At 41.5% G+C, this 18,766-nt stretch overlaps 1 long non-coding RNA gene across 1 annotated transcript; it reads right to left on the minus strand.

Annotated features, from left to right (window-relative positions):
• Positions 1–10,550: 10,550 nt before the first annotated feature.
• LOC146889069 (uncharacterized) lies at positions 10,551–16,127 on the minus strand. Its single transcript, XR_015000317.2, has 2 exons — positions 15,877–16,127; positions 10,551–11,455 (listed from the first exon to the last, which is right to left on the minus strand). It is a non-coding gene; the product is annotated as an uncharacterized LOC146889069 (long non-coding RNA).
• Positions 16,128–18,766: the final 2,639 nt, after the last annotated feature.

Below are 18,766 nucleotides of genomic sequence, written 5' to 3' on the forward strand. Positions count from 1 at the left end.
TACTAGAAGGAAAATCACAAACCAAGGAACCCTACAACACCCATAATAACACAAGCATCTGACAACCCTCCACCAGCACAACTCAAAGAAGGGAAACACACAAACACTACCACCAGGAAAAATAACCAGAGTTAACTGGTCATTAATATTGCTTAATATCAATGAACTCAACTCACCTATTAAAAGTCACAGGTTAAGAGAATGGATATGAAATCAGGATCCAACATTCTGCTGCCTACAAGAAACAAACCTCAAACACAAAGACAGACACTACCTCAGAGTAAAGAGTTGGGAAAAGTTTTCCAATCAAATGGACCAAAGAAACAAGAATGTGTGGCTATACTAATACCTAACAAAATTGATTTCAAACTAAAATCAATCAGAAGAGATGGAGATGGACAATTTATACTCATATCAGGAACAATTCATCAGGTGGAAGTTTAAATCCTGAATATCTATGCCCCTAATATAAAAGCACCCACATATGCAAAAGAAACATTATTAGAACTCAGAGCACACATCAAACCCCACACTCTTATAGTTGGTGATTTCAATACTCCTCTCTCACCAATGGACAGGTCAATCAGACAGAAACTTAACAGAGAAATAAAAGAACTAATGGATGTAATGAACCAAATGGACCTAACAGACATCTATAGAACATTCTACCCAAACAGAAAAAAATATACCTTCTTCTCAGCATCTCATGGAACCTTCTCAAAAATTGATCACATAATTGGTAACAAAGTAAACATCCATAAATATATAGAAATTGTAGTAATCACCTGTGTACTATTGGATCATCAAGGAATAAAGTTAGAATTCAACAACAATTCTAACCCCAGAAAGTCAACAAACTCATGGAAACTGAAGAATCAACTACTGAACCATCCCTGGGTCAAGGGAGAAATAAGAAGAGAAATTAAATTCTTCCTTGAATTCAAAGAAAATAAAGACACAAAATGCACAAATCCATGGGACACTATGAAAGCAGTGATAAGAGGAAAGTTCATAGCATTTAGTGCACACATAAAGAAAATGGAGAAAGCACACATTAGAGACTTAATAGCACACCTGAAAGCTCTAGAAAAAAAGAAGCAGACTCATCCAGGAGGAGTAAAAGACTGGAAATAATCAAACTTAGGGCTGAAAGGAAAAGCACCAAAAATTGTAACACAGAAAACAATCCAAAGAATCAATAAAACAAAAAACTGGTTCCTGGAGAAAATCAACAAGATTGACAAACCCCTATGCAAATTATTCAAATGCCAGAGAGAGAGAACACACAAATTAAGAAGATCAAAAATAAAAAGGGGGACATAACCACAGACCCAGAGGAAATTCAGAGAATCATTAGATCTTACTACAAAAGCCTGTATGCCAGAAAATTTGAAAATGTGAAAGAAATTGACAATTTCTTAGATAAATACCATATACCAAAATTAAGTCAAGACCAGGTGAGCAGTTTAAATAGACATGTAAGTCATAAGGAAATAGAAGGTGTTATCAGAAACCTGCCAAACAAAAAAAAAAGCCCTGGACCAGATGGTTTCAATGCAGAATTCTATCAGAACTTCCAAGAAGAGTTAATACCTATACTCCTTAATGTGTTTCACAAAATAGAAACAGATGAGTCATTGCCAAACTCCTTTCATGAAGCTACAGTCACCCTGATACCAAAAGCACACAAAGACTTAACCAAGAAAGAGAATTACAGACTAATCTCACTCATGAACATTGATGCAAAAATTCTCAATAAAATACTGGCAAACAGAATTCAAGAACACATGCAAAAAATCATACATTATGATTAAGTAGGCTTCATTCCTGAGAGGCAGGGCTGGTTCAACATATGAAAATCTATCAACGAAATCCATCATATAAATAAACTGAAGGAAAAAAACATATGATCTTTTCGTTAGATATTGAAAAATCATTTGACAAAATTCAACACCCCTTTATGAAACAGGTCTTGGAGAGATTAGGGATACAAGGGTCATTCCTAACTACAATAAAAGCAATATACAACAAGCCAACAGCTAACGTTAAACAAAATGGAGAGAAGCTCAAAGCCATCCCACTAAAACCAGAAACAAGACAAGGCTGTCCACTCTCTCCATACATCTTCAATATAGTGCTTGAAGTTCTAGCAATAGCAATAAGACAGCATAAAGAGATTAAGGGGATTCCAATTGGAAAGGAAGAAGTAAAACATTCATTATTTGCAGATGATATGATAGTGTATATGAGAGACACCTAAAATTCTACCAGAGAACTCCTACAACTGAACAACATCTATAGTCCTGTAGCAGGATACAAGATCAACTCAAAAAAAAAATCAGTTGCACTCCTATACACAAAGAACAAAGATGCAGAGAGGGAAATCAGAGAAATATCATCTTTCACGATAGCCACAAATAGTATAAAGTACCTTGGGGTAACTCTAACCAAGGGAGTGAATGATCTATTTGACAAGAACTTTAAAATTTTGAAGAAAGAAATTGAAGAGGATAACAGAAAATTGAAGAATCTCCCATGCTCTTCGATTGGGAAGATCAACATAGTAAAAATGGCAATTCTACCAAAAGCAATCTATAGATTCAATGCAATCCCCATCAAAATCCCAACAAACTTCTTCACAGACCTTGAAAGAACATTAATCAAGTTTATATGGGAAAACAAAAAACCAGGATAGTCAAAACAATGCTATACAATAAAAGTACTTCCAGAGGAATTACCATCCCTGACTTCAAACTGTATTACAGAGCTACAGTAATGAAAACTGCTTGGTGTTGGCACAAAAACAGAGATGTTGAATAATGGAATCGAATCGAAGACACAGATGTTAATTCACAAACCTATGAACACCTGATTTTCCACAAAGGAGCTAAAACTATACAAGGGAAGAAAGAAAGAATCTTTAACAAATGGTGCCAGCATAACAGGATGTCAACCTTTAGAAGAATGAAAATAGATCCATATCTATTACCATGCTCAAAACTCGAGTCCAAACGGACTAAAGACCTCATTATTAATCTGAACCCACTGAACCTGATAGAAGAGAAAGTGGGAAGTAGTCCACAGCACATGGGCACAGGAGACCTCTTCCTACGTAGAATCCTAGTAACACAGACAATAAGAGCAACAATGAATAAATGGGACCTACTGAAACTGAGAAGCTTCTGTAAAGCATAGGATATTGTCATTAAGAAAAAAGGGCAACCTACTGATTGGGAGAAGATCTTCACCAACCCCTCATCAGACAAAGGTCTGATCTCCAAAATATACAAAGAACTCAAGAAACTAGACACTAAAACTCTAATTAACCCAATTAAAAATTGGGGTATTGAGCTGAACAGAGCATTTTCAATAGAAGAAGTTCGAATGGCCAAAAGACACTTATGGTCATGATCAACCTCCTTAGTGAGCAGGAAATGCAAATAAAAACAACTTTCAGATACCACCTTACACCTGTCAGAATAGCTAAAATCAAAATCATCAATGATAGCCTATGCTGGAGAGAATGTGGAATAAGGGGAACACTCATCCATTGTTGGTGGGAATGCAAACTTGTGCAGCCACTATGGAAATCAGTGTGGTGGATTCTCAGGAAACTAGGAGTCAACCTACCTCAGGACCCAGCAATTCCACTCTTGGGAATACACCCAAGAGATGCCCTATCATACTGCAAAAGCATTTGTTCAACTATGTTCATAGCAGCACTATTTGTAATAGCCAGAACCTGGAAACAAACTACGTTCCCTTCTATAGATGAATGGTTAAAGAAAGTGTGGAACATATATGCATTAGACTTTTACTCAGCGGTAAAAAACAATGACATTTTGAATTTTGCATGCAAATGGATGGAAGTATAAAATGCTTTACTGAGTGAGGTAACCCAGGCCCCAAAAGAGGAATATAGTATGTATTCACTCATAAGCGGATTCTAGCCATAATTAAAGGACATTGAGCCTATAATTAGTGATCCTAGAGAAGGTGAACCTGAAGAAAATGATATAGTTATCCTCCTGGAAATTGGAGGTAGACAAAATTGCCAGGTTAAAGTTGGGTTCATGAGGGTGTGGGGGTGGATGTAAATGGAATGAGTAGAGAGAAGGGAGAAGGGGAGGATTCCGGATAGCTTATGAGAATGGGATGGGTGTGATGGAGGAAGGGTGGATATGGGAGCAGGGAAGTAAATTTCTTATTTAAGGGAGCCATTTTAGGGTTTGTAAGAGACTTGACTATAGAGGGGTTCCCAGGTACGAGGACAGTTCCCCAGTTTGTTTCTTGGGTAGAAGAGGAGAAGGTGCCTGAACTGGCCTTGTCCTGTAGCCACACTGATGAATATCATGCATATCACCACAGAACCTTCATCTGGCAATGAATGGAGATAGAGACAGAGACCCACATAGGAGCACTGGACTGAGCTCCCAAGGTTCAAATGAGGAGCAGAAGGATGGAGAACATGATCAAGGTGTCAGGATCACGAGGGGTACGTCCACCCACTGAGAGGGTGGGAGTGATCTAATGGGAACTCAACATGGCCAGCTGGACTGGGAGTAATAGAGTCTGTGATCAAACTGAACTCTCTGAATGTGGCTGGCAATGAAGGATGACTGAGAAGCCAAGGACAATGGCACTGGGTTTTGATTGTACTGCATGGACTGACTTTGTGAAAGCCTGGTTTGCTTGGATGCTCACCTTTATAGACCTGGCTGGATGAGGGAAGACCTTGGAATTTTCACAGGGCAGGGAACACTGACTGCTCTTAGGACTAGAGAGGGAGGTGGAGGTGTGGAAGGGGAGGCAAAGAGGACATGGGGAGGTGAAAAATTTTAATAAATAAAAAAATTTAAAAAAAGAAATTGAAGAGAATACCCGAAAATTCAAGAATCTCCCATGCTCTTGGATTGGGAGCATCAACACAGTAAAAATGGCAATTCTGCCAACAGCAATCTATAGATTCAATGCAATCCCCATCAAAATCCTAACAAAACTCTTTACAGACCTGGAGAGAACAATAATGAAGTTTATATGGAAAAAAACAGGGTAGTCAAAACTATCCTATACAATAAAAGTACTTCCTGACTTCAAACTCTATTACAGAGTTACAGTAATGGAAACTGCTCGGTATTGGCACAAAAACAGAGATGTTGACTAATGGAAACGAATTGAATACAGAGATGTTAATTCACAAAACTATGAACACCTGATTTTCCAGAAAGGAGCTAAAATTATACAATGGAAGAAAGAACGAATCTTTGACAAATGGTGCCAGCATAACAGGATGTCAACCTTTAGAAGAATAAAAGTAGATCCATTTCTATCACCATGCACAAAACTCAAGTCCAAATGGACTAAAGACCACAATATTAATCTGAACCCACTGACCCTGATAGAAGAGAAAGTGGGAAGTAGTCTACAACACATGGGCGCAGGAGAACATTTCCTACGTAGAACCCTAGCTGCACAGACAATAAGAGCAACAATGAATAAATGGGACCTCCTGTAACTGAGAAGCTTCTGTAAAACAAAGACATTGTCATTAAGAAAAATAGGCTACCTTCTGACTGGGAGAAGATCTTCACCAACCCCTTATCAGACAAAGGTCTGATCTCCAAAATATACAAAGAATTCAAGAAACTAGACACTAAAATCCAATTAACTCAATTAAAAAATGGGGTATTGAACTGAACAGAGAATTCTCAACAGAAGAAATTTGAGTGGCCAAAAGACAATTAACATTATTCTCATCCTCTTTAGTGATCAGGAAAATGCAAATCAAAACAGTTTTGGGATACCATCTTACACCTGTCAGAATAGGCAAAATCAAAATCACCAATAATTGTCTATGCTGGAGAGAATGTGGAATAAGGGGAATGCTCATCCATTGTTTTTGGAAGTTGAAACTTGTATAACCACTTTGGAAATCAGTGTGGCAGTTTCTCAGGAAAATGGGAATCAACCTACCTCAGGACCCAGCAATTCCACTCTTGGGAATATACCCAAGAGATGCCCTATCATACTACAAAAGCGTTTGTTCAACTATGTTCATAGCAGCATTGTTTGTAATAGCCAGAACCTGGAAACAATCTAGGTGCCCCTCAATGGAAGAATGGATCAAGAAAGTGAGGATTATTATGCATCAGAGTATATATTCAGCGGTGAAAAACAATGACATCTTGAATTTTGCATGCAAATGGATGGAAATTGAAAACGCTTTACTGAATGAGGTAACACAGACCCAAAAAGAAGAATATGGTATGTACTCACTCATAAGGGAATTCTAGCCATAATTAAAGGACATTGAGCCTATAATTTGTGATCCTAGAGAAGCTAAATAAGACGGTGAACCCAAAGAAAATCATATACTTATCTTCCTGGATATTAGAAGTCGACAAGATTGCCATGCCAAAGTTGGGTGCATGGTGTTGGGAGGTGAATGTGAGAGGAGATGGGTAGAGAGATGGGAGAAAGGGAGGATTTTGAAGAACTTGGAGAAATTGGATGGGTGTGGTGGAGGAAGTGTGGATATAGGAGCAGGGAAGTCAATTTCTTATTTAAGAGAGCCATTTTAGGGTTTTCAAGAAACTTGACTCTAGAGGGGTTCTCAGGTCCAAGGAGAGGTCCCCAGTTTGTGCTTTGGGCAGCAGAGGAGATGTTGCCTGAACTGGCCTTGTCCTTTAGCCACACTGATGAATATCATGCATATCACCATAGAACCTTCATTTGGCGATGGATGGAGATAGAGACAGAGACCCACATTGGAGCACTTGACTGAGCTCCCAAGGTCCAAATGAGGAGCAGAAGAAGGAAAAACATAAGCAAGAAAGTCAGGACCACTAGGGGTACGTCCATCCACTGAGACAGTGTGACTGATCTAATGGGAGCTCACCAAGCCCAGCTGGATCAGGAGTGATGGAGCATGTGATCAAAATGGACACTCTGAACGTGGCTGGCAATGAAGTCTGACTGAGAAGTCAAGGACATTGGTACTGGGTTTTGATTCTACTGCATGAACTGACTTTGTGGGAGCCTGGTCTGTTTAGATGCTCACCTTTAAATACCTGAATGGATAGGGGAGGACCTTGGACTTTTCACGGGGCAGGGAACCCTGACTGCTCTTAGGACTAGAGAGGGAATGGGAGGTGGGTAGTGGGAGAGAAAAGGGATGAGGGGAGGAGTTGGAAATTTTTATTAAATAAATATACAAACAACCATAAAAAAGAAAGAGAAAAAAATTTAACATCAAAATTCTGAATAACTCAATTAAAAATGACGTACAGAACATGGAAATAGCCTTGATGCCCCTCCACTGAATAGTGGATAAAGAAAATGTTCCACTATTACACATTAGAGTCCTCTTCTGTGGTAAAAAACAATGACACCTTGAAATTTGCCTGCAAATGGATCGAACGAGAAAACATCATATTGAATGTGGTATCCCAGACCCAAAATTGATGAATATGGTATGTATTCACTCATAAGTGGATACTAGCTATAAACAAAGGTTATTGAAGCTATAGTTCATGATTCTAGAGTAGTTAAGTAACAAGATGAACCCCACGAAAAACATAAATTGATCCACCTGGAAAATTGAAATAGACAAGATCTCCTGAAAAAATGGGGAGCATGGGGGTTGGGGCAGAAGAGAGGTTAGAAGGGGAAGATGAAGAGAGAAGGCGAGGGTTGAGGAGAACTTGAAAGAATGGGATAGTCAAGATGGAGCAATGACATAGATGAGAGCAAGGAAAGAGATATTTTGATTTTGGGAGCCATTATGAGGCCAGCCAGAAACCTGGCACTAGAGAATTTCCCAGGCATCCACAGCGATGACCCTAGCTAAGACCCTAAGCAATAGAGGAGAGGGTGCCCAAACTGGCCTTGCTCTATAGTCAGACTGATGAATATCTTAAATATCCAGCAACTGATGGGAACAATGCACTGGACTGAGCTCCCAAAGTCAAGTTGAAGAGTTATAGGAGTGAGAATATGAGCAAACAGATCAAGACCATAATGGGTATACCCACTTAAACAGTCTACCTGAGCTAATGGGATCTCACCAACTCCAGCTGGACAGGGAAGGAAAAAGCATAGGTCCAAACTCCTCCCTCTGTATGTGGGTGACAGTTGTTTGACTTGGGTGGACTGTGGGGCCACTGGCAGTGTCACCAGGATTTATCTCTATTGCTTGTACTGGCTTTTTGGGAACCAATTCTCTTTGGTTGGATACCTTGCTCAGCCTAGATATAGTAGGGATGGCCTTGGTCCTTCCGCAAAGCAGTGTGCCTTACCCTCTCTTTAAAGTGGATGGAGGGTGGGGGGTTGTAAGTGTAGGGAATGGGAGGAGGGGTGGGAACTAGTATTGATATGTATAATGAGAAAAGATAGTTTGTTTTCTTTTTTAAAAATAATAATTAATGGATAGATTGAAAATCTTTCTCCTATTGGTGGTAATTGTTGGGAAATATGTACCTTTTGCAATGATGTTGCTGTGCTTTATTGGATGTAAAGAAAATTTCATGTCTCTGCTTCCTTAGGAGACTTGTCTTAAAGGCATGTGAGCTGCACTGAGAATGGAAAAAGGGCAGGACTTAGTTCTCCTTTCATCAGCAGATGTACAAATCACATTGTTAAGTCTATCTTCCCATTTTAGAGACTTCAGCCAGACTAAAGAAACAATTTTCCAACAACAAGCCCTACCCCGAGTCTTCTCTGTTTTGTCTTGACAGGCAACCCCTGTCAGCTTGAAATTTACCTGCCCTCACAAAAAACAATTTTCTGCCTCAAAATGTTGAGGAAAAAAAAAGGAGGAGAAGGAGGATGAGCAGAAGGAAGGGAAGGCAGGGTGGAGGCCTGAAGCTTCGATGTTAAGAACTCTTGCTGTTCTTTCAGAGGACCTGGATTTCAGAATAGATTATGGATGCTTGTCTTTGTTTAGAGTATTGGTTACAAGTTGCTATGGATAATGGTCAGGAAAAAAGCTAAACAAAGGATATTAGAGTCAGAGTTTTTGTTTGGAAAAAAGGGGGGAAACACTGTGGGGTAATGGTTTTCTACTCAGTAAAACTTTGTTGCTTGTATTGTTTTAGTAAAATACTGACTGGCCAGCAACCAGGCAGGAAGTATCTGTGGGGCAACAAAAACAGGAGAATTCTGGGAAGAGGAAAGTCTCAGTCTGCAATCGTCATCCAGACACAGAGGAAGCAAAATGAGACTACCTCACTGAAAAAAGTTGACTAACATAGACCAGAATTATGGGCTAATTTAAGAATTAGGAGTTAATAAGAACCCTGTGCTAATAGGACAACCAGTTTATAATTAATGTAGACCTCTGTGTGTTTTTCTTTGGGACTGAATGGCTGCAGGACTGGGTAGGAGAGAAACCTCTGGCAACAATGGTCCTCACCTTGAGGGCAAATTTCTTCTAGTCCCTGCAACATCATTTGCCACTGTATCTGACCAACAGCAGGCCCGTAATGAATGCTCAGTCATGCCCCACCCTGTGTTCCTTCTGTTTGTGGGGCATGGGTGGGTAAATAGGCCCCTTCTCGGTGAGATGCTGTTGAATTTCTTTTGTTGGGGATGTGATAACATGTCTATCCCCCAGACAGAGGGGACACTGAAGGACCATAGAAAGGATTTTATTAAAGCCAAGTCTGTCAAACAAATGTGTTTATTGGGCTTACTTATAGGGCCATGAATAGGGGTTGTTTCTAGGAGCATGAGTGATTTAAAGCAACTGTATCATCAAAATGTCCCATTACTGCATGAGAGATGATCTTGTGAATGCAGTATTGATGATTTCTTGCCTTTAGTTAACATTCTACCTCCTCCCAGCATACTTTACCACTGTTCAACCCAGGCCACCTGCAGCTGTGAATCAAGGGGGAATAAATTGCTGGAATCTCTAGTGATGGTTCCATGATCTTGCCTCCCACTCACCTACCATGAAGGTATAATAACAACCCCATTGCTATTGCTATAAACATAACTATTGTTATTCTTCTCCTTATTCCATTGTCATCACTACAGGTTTAAGATTATTCTGTAGGTCACCACAATAATATTTTCTCAGTGATGGCCTATGGTCAGGTTAGGCCCAGAAGAAATAGATATCATCCAAATACATGTGCATGCTAAAATTAGGTTGTCCATTGAATATTTATCATAATTTGCTGTCATACCATCCAGAAATATATCATATCTCATCTAATTTGATTCCTAGACCATTGGCAATACATATCTGCCAGACATAAAATTTGAATTCAATTTATTAGCACCATAGATCATCCTTGAATATGATCACACACTAAGTCAACACTTGGTTACAGTGATTTTGCCCTAGTCATGAGACATTTGAAATAAATTCAGTTCCAAGCCCTGAAAAACACTCATCTATAGTCACCCCTGGACTCTGACCCTAGTTATTCACTGAGCCAAGATCTTGGATTCCAGAGCCCATTAGCCATTGACCCCTGGTTGTACTTTCCAAATGTGCTGTCACGACCACCTCGACCAGCAAGGAAAACGCAACACCAGAGCTCTTCTTGCAAGCAGTTTACTCAGGACCTTGTTACAATAGTTCCTCTCTCGCTTCTCTCCCCGGGCAAGCTCTTCCCAGCCCTTAAGTAGCCCTGGGCAGCCAATCCTGGATCGCCACATGGGCACTGTCCATAGGTCCACTTATACGCAAGCAGCTTACGATCATCGCGTGATCCTGGCCTTAGCCAAATAAGGTGCTGTTTACCACTGAGAGCACTCGCTTTCGGGATAGCGGAAGGCAGAAGCTGGTGCCATCTTTTAGGTGCGGCTCCATGCAGCTCTCTACAGTTCCCCCTTTTTTGTTTTAAAAGCAACAGGCAAGAGTAGAGGTCTGATCTCTGTTAAAAATGAAGCATGTACTATTGTTTATCCAGGTATCCTCCACCCAGAAAACACTAGACCTGCTTGGTGTCCTTTTTACAGAGGTGGGAGTTAGGCACCGACCCACATGCAATCAGGCTTGCTCTTCTTGAGGTAGATGTAATTACCCTCAAGTGTAGTGCACAAGCCTCATATTCTGTGATTATATATCTTTTAAAGTAGTTATCCAAACTTGGGGGGGGCCTGTCCTGCTTCAATAGCCATGAAGGCTTGAATGATCATTGCTGCATTGCGATGTTGTGAGGCTCTCATGTGAAAAATGCACCATAGACATACCAGGGAGGCAAGCACCATTAGGCCTGTCAGGGTTCCTATTCCCACCCACTCCTTAAAATAACTAAAAGTTCATTTCAGCATATTAAGAAAAGCATTAGCAGTAGGTAATTCCAGTCATGTGGCATTCAGGAAAATAATCTGGTTGATCAAGGTGTCCGTCAGTTTCTTGAACTTCTTGCTCCAGTTTCCCTGGAGGTATGTACTCAGCTGCTGTCTCAGGTTACCGTTCTTTGTAAAATTCTCAGCCAATCTGGAAGTAATGCATAAAGAGGAGAGGGAATGGATACATCCTACACTGGTTAAGGTTACTAAATCATCCACTTGTTCTTGCAAGAGGTCTACTATTTGGTTTACTGTCAAAATGCCAGCCTTTAAATGACCATCGATAGATTTTAAAGTGGTCATTGTGGAGGCTGTCCTCTCCATGATTTCATTAACTGTCTCTGCAATCTGAGTTGTTGCAGCCATGGCAACAGCAGCTGTCATGGCAGCTGCAGCAGATACAGCAATTGTGGAGACTAGGGCTGCTGTTATCCCAAAGTCTCGTTTTGTTCTGAGCAAATGAGCAATTGGGAAGGTACCAGTATCAACTCTGACTGGGATGGGAACATATGTGGGAACTCTCATCACCACAACTGTGTTATAACACAACTGTGTTATAAGTCTCATCACCATTGACTTGCAAGGCAAGTTGCCTTAGAGGAATTACAATAGATCACATCCTCTGTGACATTGGTAATATTAGTCAGCAAAAAGAAGAAGGGTGCCTTTAAGCACACTGGACTGGCAGAAATGGTAAGGTTGTTCATCATCTTATTTATATTAACATTTGAAAGAACTCCCTTCATATCTCAGCTAGTAGAGATGTTAAGTAGCCGGACAGTCAAATTATGAAGGGCAGCAAAAGGCTCTAGGGATGAAAAGGCCTCTCTTTCATTAGAAAGTATCCATTGAAACCAGGGCCAAGTATTTTTCTTATTAGTTTTCTGATTAGTCCGATTAGCAAGATTAAAGGAATATCTTCCTAAAGGAGGTGTAAATTCAAAACCTGGTGCAATCTGCTTTGACTTATGATCTGGGCTTTGACATGGTGTCCAATGAGGGGGGTACCCTAAATTAGGGACACAATAAGGTAACACTTGTCGAGTGGTGGAATTCCCTAATCCAAAGCGTGAACTTGAAGGCTGAAGCTCTTCCATCAACATCAATAAGGTAGTAATACTTGTGGCATTACTACCGTTTTTACTGCTGCCCATGCCTGAGGAAGCACCCGTATTTATTGTTTTCAATGCTTCCGCAAGCATGGCGAAAGGCACATGATTATCGGTCAACGGGTCAAGTCAATTACCCACCGAGCTACTTTTCAACCATATACATGGGTTAGAATTATTTTCAAGAGAAAAAACATAAGGCTCCTTGAAGAGGAACATCAGTTGCATTATACATAGCCATGCTAGGGTCTAAATTTATGCAGGGTAAGCCTAATTCACAACTACTGGAAAAAAAGAAAGGTAAAACTTTTGACGTAGAATGAGCAGGTATAGGAATTGGCTATGCTTTTGCTATGGCCCACAAGATTTGTTCGTTGGCCTGGATCAACAACGGGGACATCAGGACCATCACCATCAGTAGGATCACAGTCTAAGGCTTCATCTTGCTTGTCGTTCCTCTGCACTTGTACTTTTCTCACCAAGCGCTCCGGTACCCAAATGGGGTCCAAATGATCCCGTGGAAAAACACAAAGAAAGCCTCGTGCCCATGTCAGCATAGGATCAGGGACATGCCAGACCCCTTTCAGAGTGTCCTTCCATTTTATCAATCCTTTTAAAGGACTGGATGGGCAAGAATGCCTGTCCGCTGCAGACTGATTGGTATTATCCAAGTCTAAAAAATTAAGTGCAAATAAGGCTAAGGAAAGTCTATTCTTGGGGGTCTGTTGATGACCTATTCCCCATTTTTGTTTTTGAAGCAATTATTTTAAGGAGCGATGAGCATGCTCTACAATGCCTTGGCCTTGTGGATTATAAGGCAGTCCATGTATGAGTTGAACACCCATGTGTTGGTAGAAGGAGGTGAACTTTTGTCCCGTATAAGCGGGACCATTGTCTGTTTTCAGTTGCTGGGGATTTCCCCAGGCGGCCCACGCTTCTAGACAATGAGCAAGTACTTGAGTTGCCTTTTCACCTGTCATGGGTGTGGCATGGATAATGCCGGAGCACGTGTCCACAGAGACATGTGCATATTTTACCTTGCCAAACTCAGAGTGATGGGTAACATCCATCTGCCAAAGTTCAAGGGGGAGCAATCCACGTGGATTGACCCCCCACCAAAGTTTGAAGGTGATGATGTATGACACATCGTGGACAATCCACAACTACCTTGTGTACATCAGCATGGGAAATGGCAAATTTTTGTTGTAAGGTTTTGGCATTAACATGAAACTCTTTATGAAAACCATGAGCCCTCTGCAGGGCAGAGGCAAGAAACATCCATTCTCGTCTGGTACACTGATCAACCTTGTCATTGCCAGCAGCCAGAGGGCCTGGCAAACCTGTATGTGAACGAATGTGCTGTACAAAGAAAGGATTCTTATGTTGCCAGAGTAATAGCTGTAATTGTGTAAATAGCCTATGTACCGGGCTGAAGGATTTAATAGGTCTAGCGCACTCAAGGTATTTTAAGGGATTAACAACATAACAAGAATCCGAAATTAAATTAAATGTAAATGGACAGGATTTAAACACCTCATCCACGATTGCAAGCTCCACTTGCTGAGGAGCTCCAGGAGAAAACTGATATTTAACAGGTTTTGTGTCCTTGAGGGCAGTTGTGCTTAATGTGGCCTGGCTTACCACATCGAAAGCAAGTTCCTGCATTGCCCCCATTTTTGCTCAATCTAAGTACTGCAGCTGCCAGTCCAGCATTGGTTAATGGACCTCCTAATTCTCTACATGCTCTCATCCAGACTTCTAATCCTCTATTTTTATATGGGGTGATAGCCGCTCTTCATTCCTGGGTACATTGTTCATACACTAGCTGCTTGACAAACGGCATAGTGGTGTCTGGGTCACCAAAGATCTTTCCTGCCGCTTCTACCATCCTAGCCACATAATCAGAAAAAGGCTCCATAGATCCTTGAAGGATCTTAGTCAAATTACCAATACCTCCCCTTTATTAGGTAAGGTCTTCCATGCTCCTGTGGCAATGTTATTAATCTGATCATACACTCTAGGAGGATATCCATTTTGCTGGTTGACAAACCTGCCTTGTCCAAGCAACATATCTGTGTCCCAGACTGCTTGTGCCTCTCCAGCTGCTAGATTTATTGCAGCCTGAGCATTGGCCAATTCAATTAAAAGAGCTTTCCAATCTAGATACTGTCCAGGGGACAAACATGCTCATGCTAGGTTCATCCAATCAGCTGGAGTCATGGCGTATCTATGTAGAGCTTCCACGTGGGCCACCATAAAGGCGGCTGTAGTGCCATAAGTCCAGACAGATTCTGCCAATGTCTTGATGACCTTAAAATCCAAAGGTTCATGGAATCGATTGCCTTGCGGATTCTGAAATACAGGAAATGCTGAGGCCGTCATCATTTCTTCCCTGACTTCTCTCTATACCTTAGGATTGAAAGAAATCCCTCCCTCTGATCCTATAACCTCCGGATACGGGGGCAGAGCTGAAGGGGTTACAGTCCTGCACATGCCTTTAGATGTCTTATTTTTCTCTCCATTTCCCTTTTTCTTGGAGATTTTCATTCTTTTAATCTTTTCCTAAGGGTTTCTCTATCTTCTTCATCCGTTTCTGTCTCTGTGTCTGGCGTCTCTGGGTCTGGCCCTGTCTCTGAGCTCGAGGAGACAGAAGAGTCTGATTCCTCCAATTCTGACAGGCTAGGATATAATCGACCCTTTTGCTTTTCCTGAGCCCTTTTCTTCTTCCCTCTACCTGAATCTGTATCAGATGCCACATCAGACTTTTCCCTTTTAGAGGCTGCCGTTTCTGAATCTGCCCTCTCTGAACGTTCCTCCTGTAATATCTCTAAGGCTGCTTGGCCATTTTCTACTGCTTCACTGCACTTTCGATCCTCGAGGCAGCTTTTCACTAATTTCCAGATAGGTCTTACTCCAGCCTTAAGCGTTCCCTGTTCTGCAGCAAACTCAAGGTCTCAACCTAGCTTTTCCCATGACGGAGTCGTAACCTTCCCGGAGACTGCAAACCAAGGTGCAGTGGTATCACATTCCTCCAGGAATCTCCCTAAGGTACTTTTCTTAAATTTTAGATTTTTTGAACGAATCAGCTCGTCCAAAGCCAGAAAAATTGGGTGAGAAGGAGAATTCCCCATGTTTATTCACTGAGGATTCTCAATACACTCCCTACAGCAATAAGTAAAAAACGATGAACCAGAACACTGTATTCAAGAGTACCCAAGCTGCTAAGAGCAAGTAGTAATCCATCAACAGTATCCAGCAATTTTACTTTCAGTTCGTCAGGCTAGCGAACCAAATGTGCTCTACAGACTTGTAGCCTGTCTGCTGCAGTAGGCTTTTACTTTCACTTTCGATTTGTCCGCTCTAGTTTCACGGCTCTACTTCCCCACTCTCCCTTTGTTTACAGGCAAGAGCAAATAACCCGCTTTGGTCGTGGATCCCCAATCTTACCTTGAGGACTTACCAGTGCACCCCCTGACTGCTGCAAGTTCTGGGCTCCAGGGAGAGGAGAGGAGAGTCCCCGTTCAGGCCATCACTTGTTGCAACCGCCTCGACCAGCAAGGAAGATGCAACACCGGAGCTCTTCTTGAAAACAGTTTACTCAGGACCTTGTTGCAATAGTTTCTCTCTCGTTTCTCTCCCCGGGCAAGTTCTTCCCAGCCCTTAAGTAGCCCTGGGCAGCCATTTCTGGATCGTCATGTGGGCACTGTCCATAGGTCCACTTATACGCAAGCAGCTTACGATCATCGCGTGATCCTGGCCTTAGCCAAATAAGGTGCTGTTTACCACTGAGAGCACTTGCTTTCGGGATCATGGAAGGCAGAAGCTGGTGCCATCTTTTAGGTGCGGCTCCACGCAGCTTTCTACAATGTGCTAGTAGTCTCATTTTAGTAGAAGAAAATACACAAATTAGGCTAACTTTAGAAAAATGGCTTCTTTTGACGCACAATTCCATTTATTGGGTCTTGACCTTGTTTGTATCAGAACCCTAATCCTATCCCCCATTGATGGCAAGATGATAAGTCATAGAGATCTAGAGGCAGAGAGTACGAGGATTATTTTTGTCTATATGCTATCCAATATCAAGCCAGTTTCCTAACATGACAATGTACCCCCATCTCATAATCAGCAAGTTAAAAAGACAGTGCGTGTCAGTGCAGGCAGCCCTTAAACAGGTCTTCTCTTAAGCCTGCCTGAGGATGCATACTCTGCCCAAGGCCATCTGAAGAGGACCCACAATTGTCAGGTGTCTGGGAGTTGTGTTTGGATCCTTTCCCAGGAAACCCAGTGTGAAATCTGCTGTTGCCTTTGCTATTATTGCCCCCACTTTAATATATCTGAAATATTGACTCTCACACTGTGCCTTGCCCTTGGAGGGTACATCTAACAAACAGCAGTTAATACCAATTTTAGTGCCAGTATAGAGGTTGGGTGAGTCTGAATTTCCTTTGAGCATGTAAATACCACCAGCATCTGTCCAGGATCGAGCATGAGGCACAGACTGATGATGTATTCATGCAAGTAAGAAGGCACTACTCAAACAAATTGAAAACAAATGAACACATGGCTATATGAACACAATATAGCAAAAAGGCCCGAGAACTTATTGAACACCTCAGATAAAAAAAATGGTGCCATATACCCATCTGTATCCTATGGGATGACAATAGCCCCATAACCTCTTTGTCTGACCACCCAGTGTGTGAGCAGTGTCAGTCAAAGGACCTACAGGTAGAGAACTTAACTGTCTTCAGGGCTTCAGCTGAGCATGGTCCCCAATGATTGAAAGTGTCCATCCACCCATCTTGACCTTTGTCCTGTGCCTTCTTGGGAGCTCCAAAGGCTTTGAAAAAGTTGGACTGGGAATGGGTCTTTATACCTCCGGCAGTTCTCCAACTGAATTACTTATGCACCAGCAGCTTCTTGCCTTATGTAAGGCTTCTTTTTGATATCTGTGGCCTTTTAAACAGTTTTGTTACCATTTTGTGATGTGCGCACACACACACGTGTGTGTGTGTGTGTGTGTGTGTGTGTGTGTGTATGTGTGTGTGTGTAAGCTTTCACACACATTGAGCTTTGTCAAAATCTGGCCAGTTGTTCATTAAGCTACTAATGTGGGCCAAGGAAATCCTTGCTGGATAGTAAGCCCTGGGGAAGATTCTAGAAAGGGACAATTGCACTGTAGACCTATGGAGTAGCAGGCACATATTTGAGCAAGTATAGCCTAGGCCCTGAGTTAAACAAGAGATCACAAATCCCCAACAAGACCAGATGTACCCAACTGATTCTGGTCCTTCAATGTCAGAAGCTGCTAGGTATTGTGACTACAGACTGATCCTCAAGCATATGTGTACCCTGATCCTGACGTCAGAGTCTCTCTAAGTGAAAGGGCAGTACACAGAGACAGCTGGAACAGTCTCCAAGCTCTGAGCTAGACATTATTGCATTGGTTTTTAAAAAGAAACTGAGAGTCAAAGATGTGACAATGGGCTTCCTTGTTATCTCCAGTGAATAGTATCTAAATAATCTGACTTCTGGGCTGCTCCTTCAACTGCAGCCCCTGAAATTTCTGTCCAGTGACATCCCAGTCATTATGTCCCACCTTTCTGGAATTTCAAGTGTAGTTAATTTTTTTCTTACTTTTTACTCTTTTGCCCCAAATAAATACACATTAAGACTTACATATAAATGCCTGGCCTTTGCTTGGCTTGATTCAAGTCAACTTTGCTTAAATTGTCGCAGATATCTTTTGTCTATGGACCTTTATCTTTCTCTATTCTATATACCTTTCTTTACATCTTATTCCATGTTTGGCTGTGTATCTGTGTGACTAGGCCCTTCTTTTCTCGCTCCCAGGTTTCTCCTTCTATTAATCTTCTCTGCCTGCCAACCCTGCCTATTTCTTTCTCCTTCCTCTCCATTGGCCATTAAGTTCTTTACTACACCATCAGTTGTTTGAGAAAGGCACAGTAACACAGTTTTACAGAGTTAAACAAATGCAACATTAAAGAATGCAACATATCTTTGCACCATTAAAGCAAATGCTCCACAACATAAACAAATGTAGTACATCTTAAAATAATATTACACAACACCCAGGCCTTAGTACAGTTGCCTACTCTCCCTCATGCCTAGGTTTGTCTATTTATTTAAATTTTTTATTCATTTTACATACTAACCACAGTGCTCCCTCCCTTACCCCATCCTGCCCCCCCCACTACCTTCCACCCTCATCCACTGCTCAGAGAGGATCAGGCTCCCATGAGGAGGCAAAAAAGCCCGGCATATCAAGTTGAGGTAGTACCAAGCCCCTCCCCTGTGCATCAAGACTGAGAAAGGTATCTTACCATAGG

Source organism: Myodes glareolus, chromosome X (genome assembly GCF_982192425.1).
Source record: "Myodes glareolus chromosome X, mMyoGla1.1, whole genome shotgun sequence".
NCBI lineage: Eukaryota > Metazoa > Chordata > Mammalia > Rodentia > Cricetidae > Myodes > Myodes glareolus.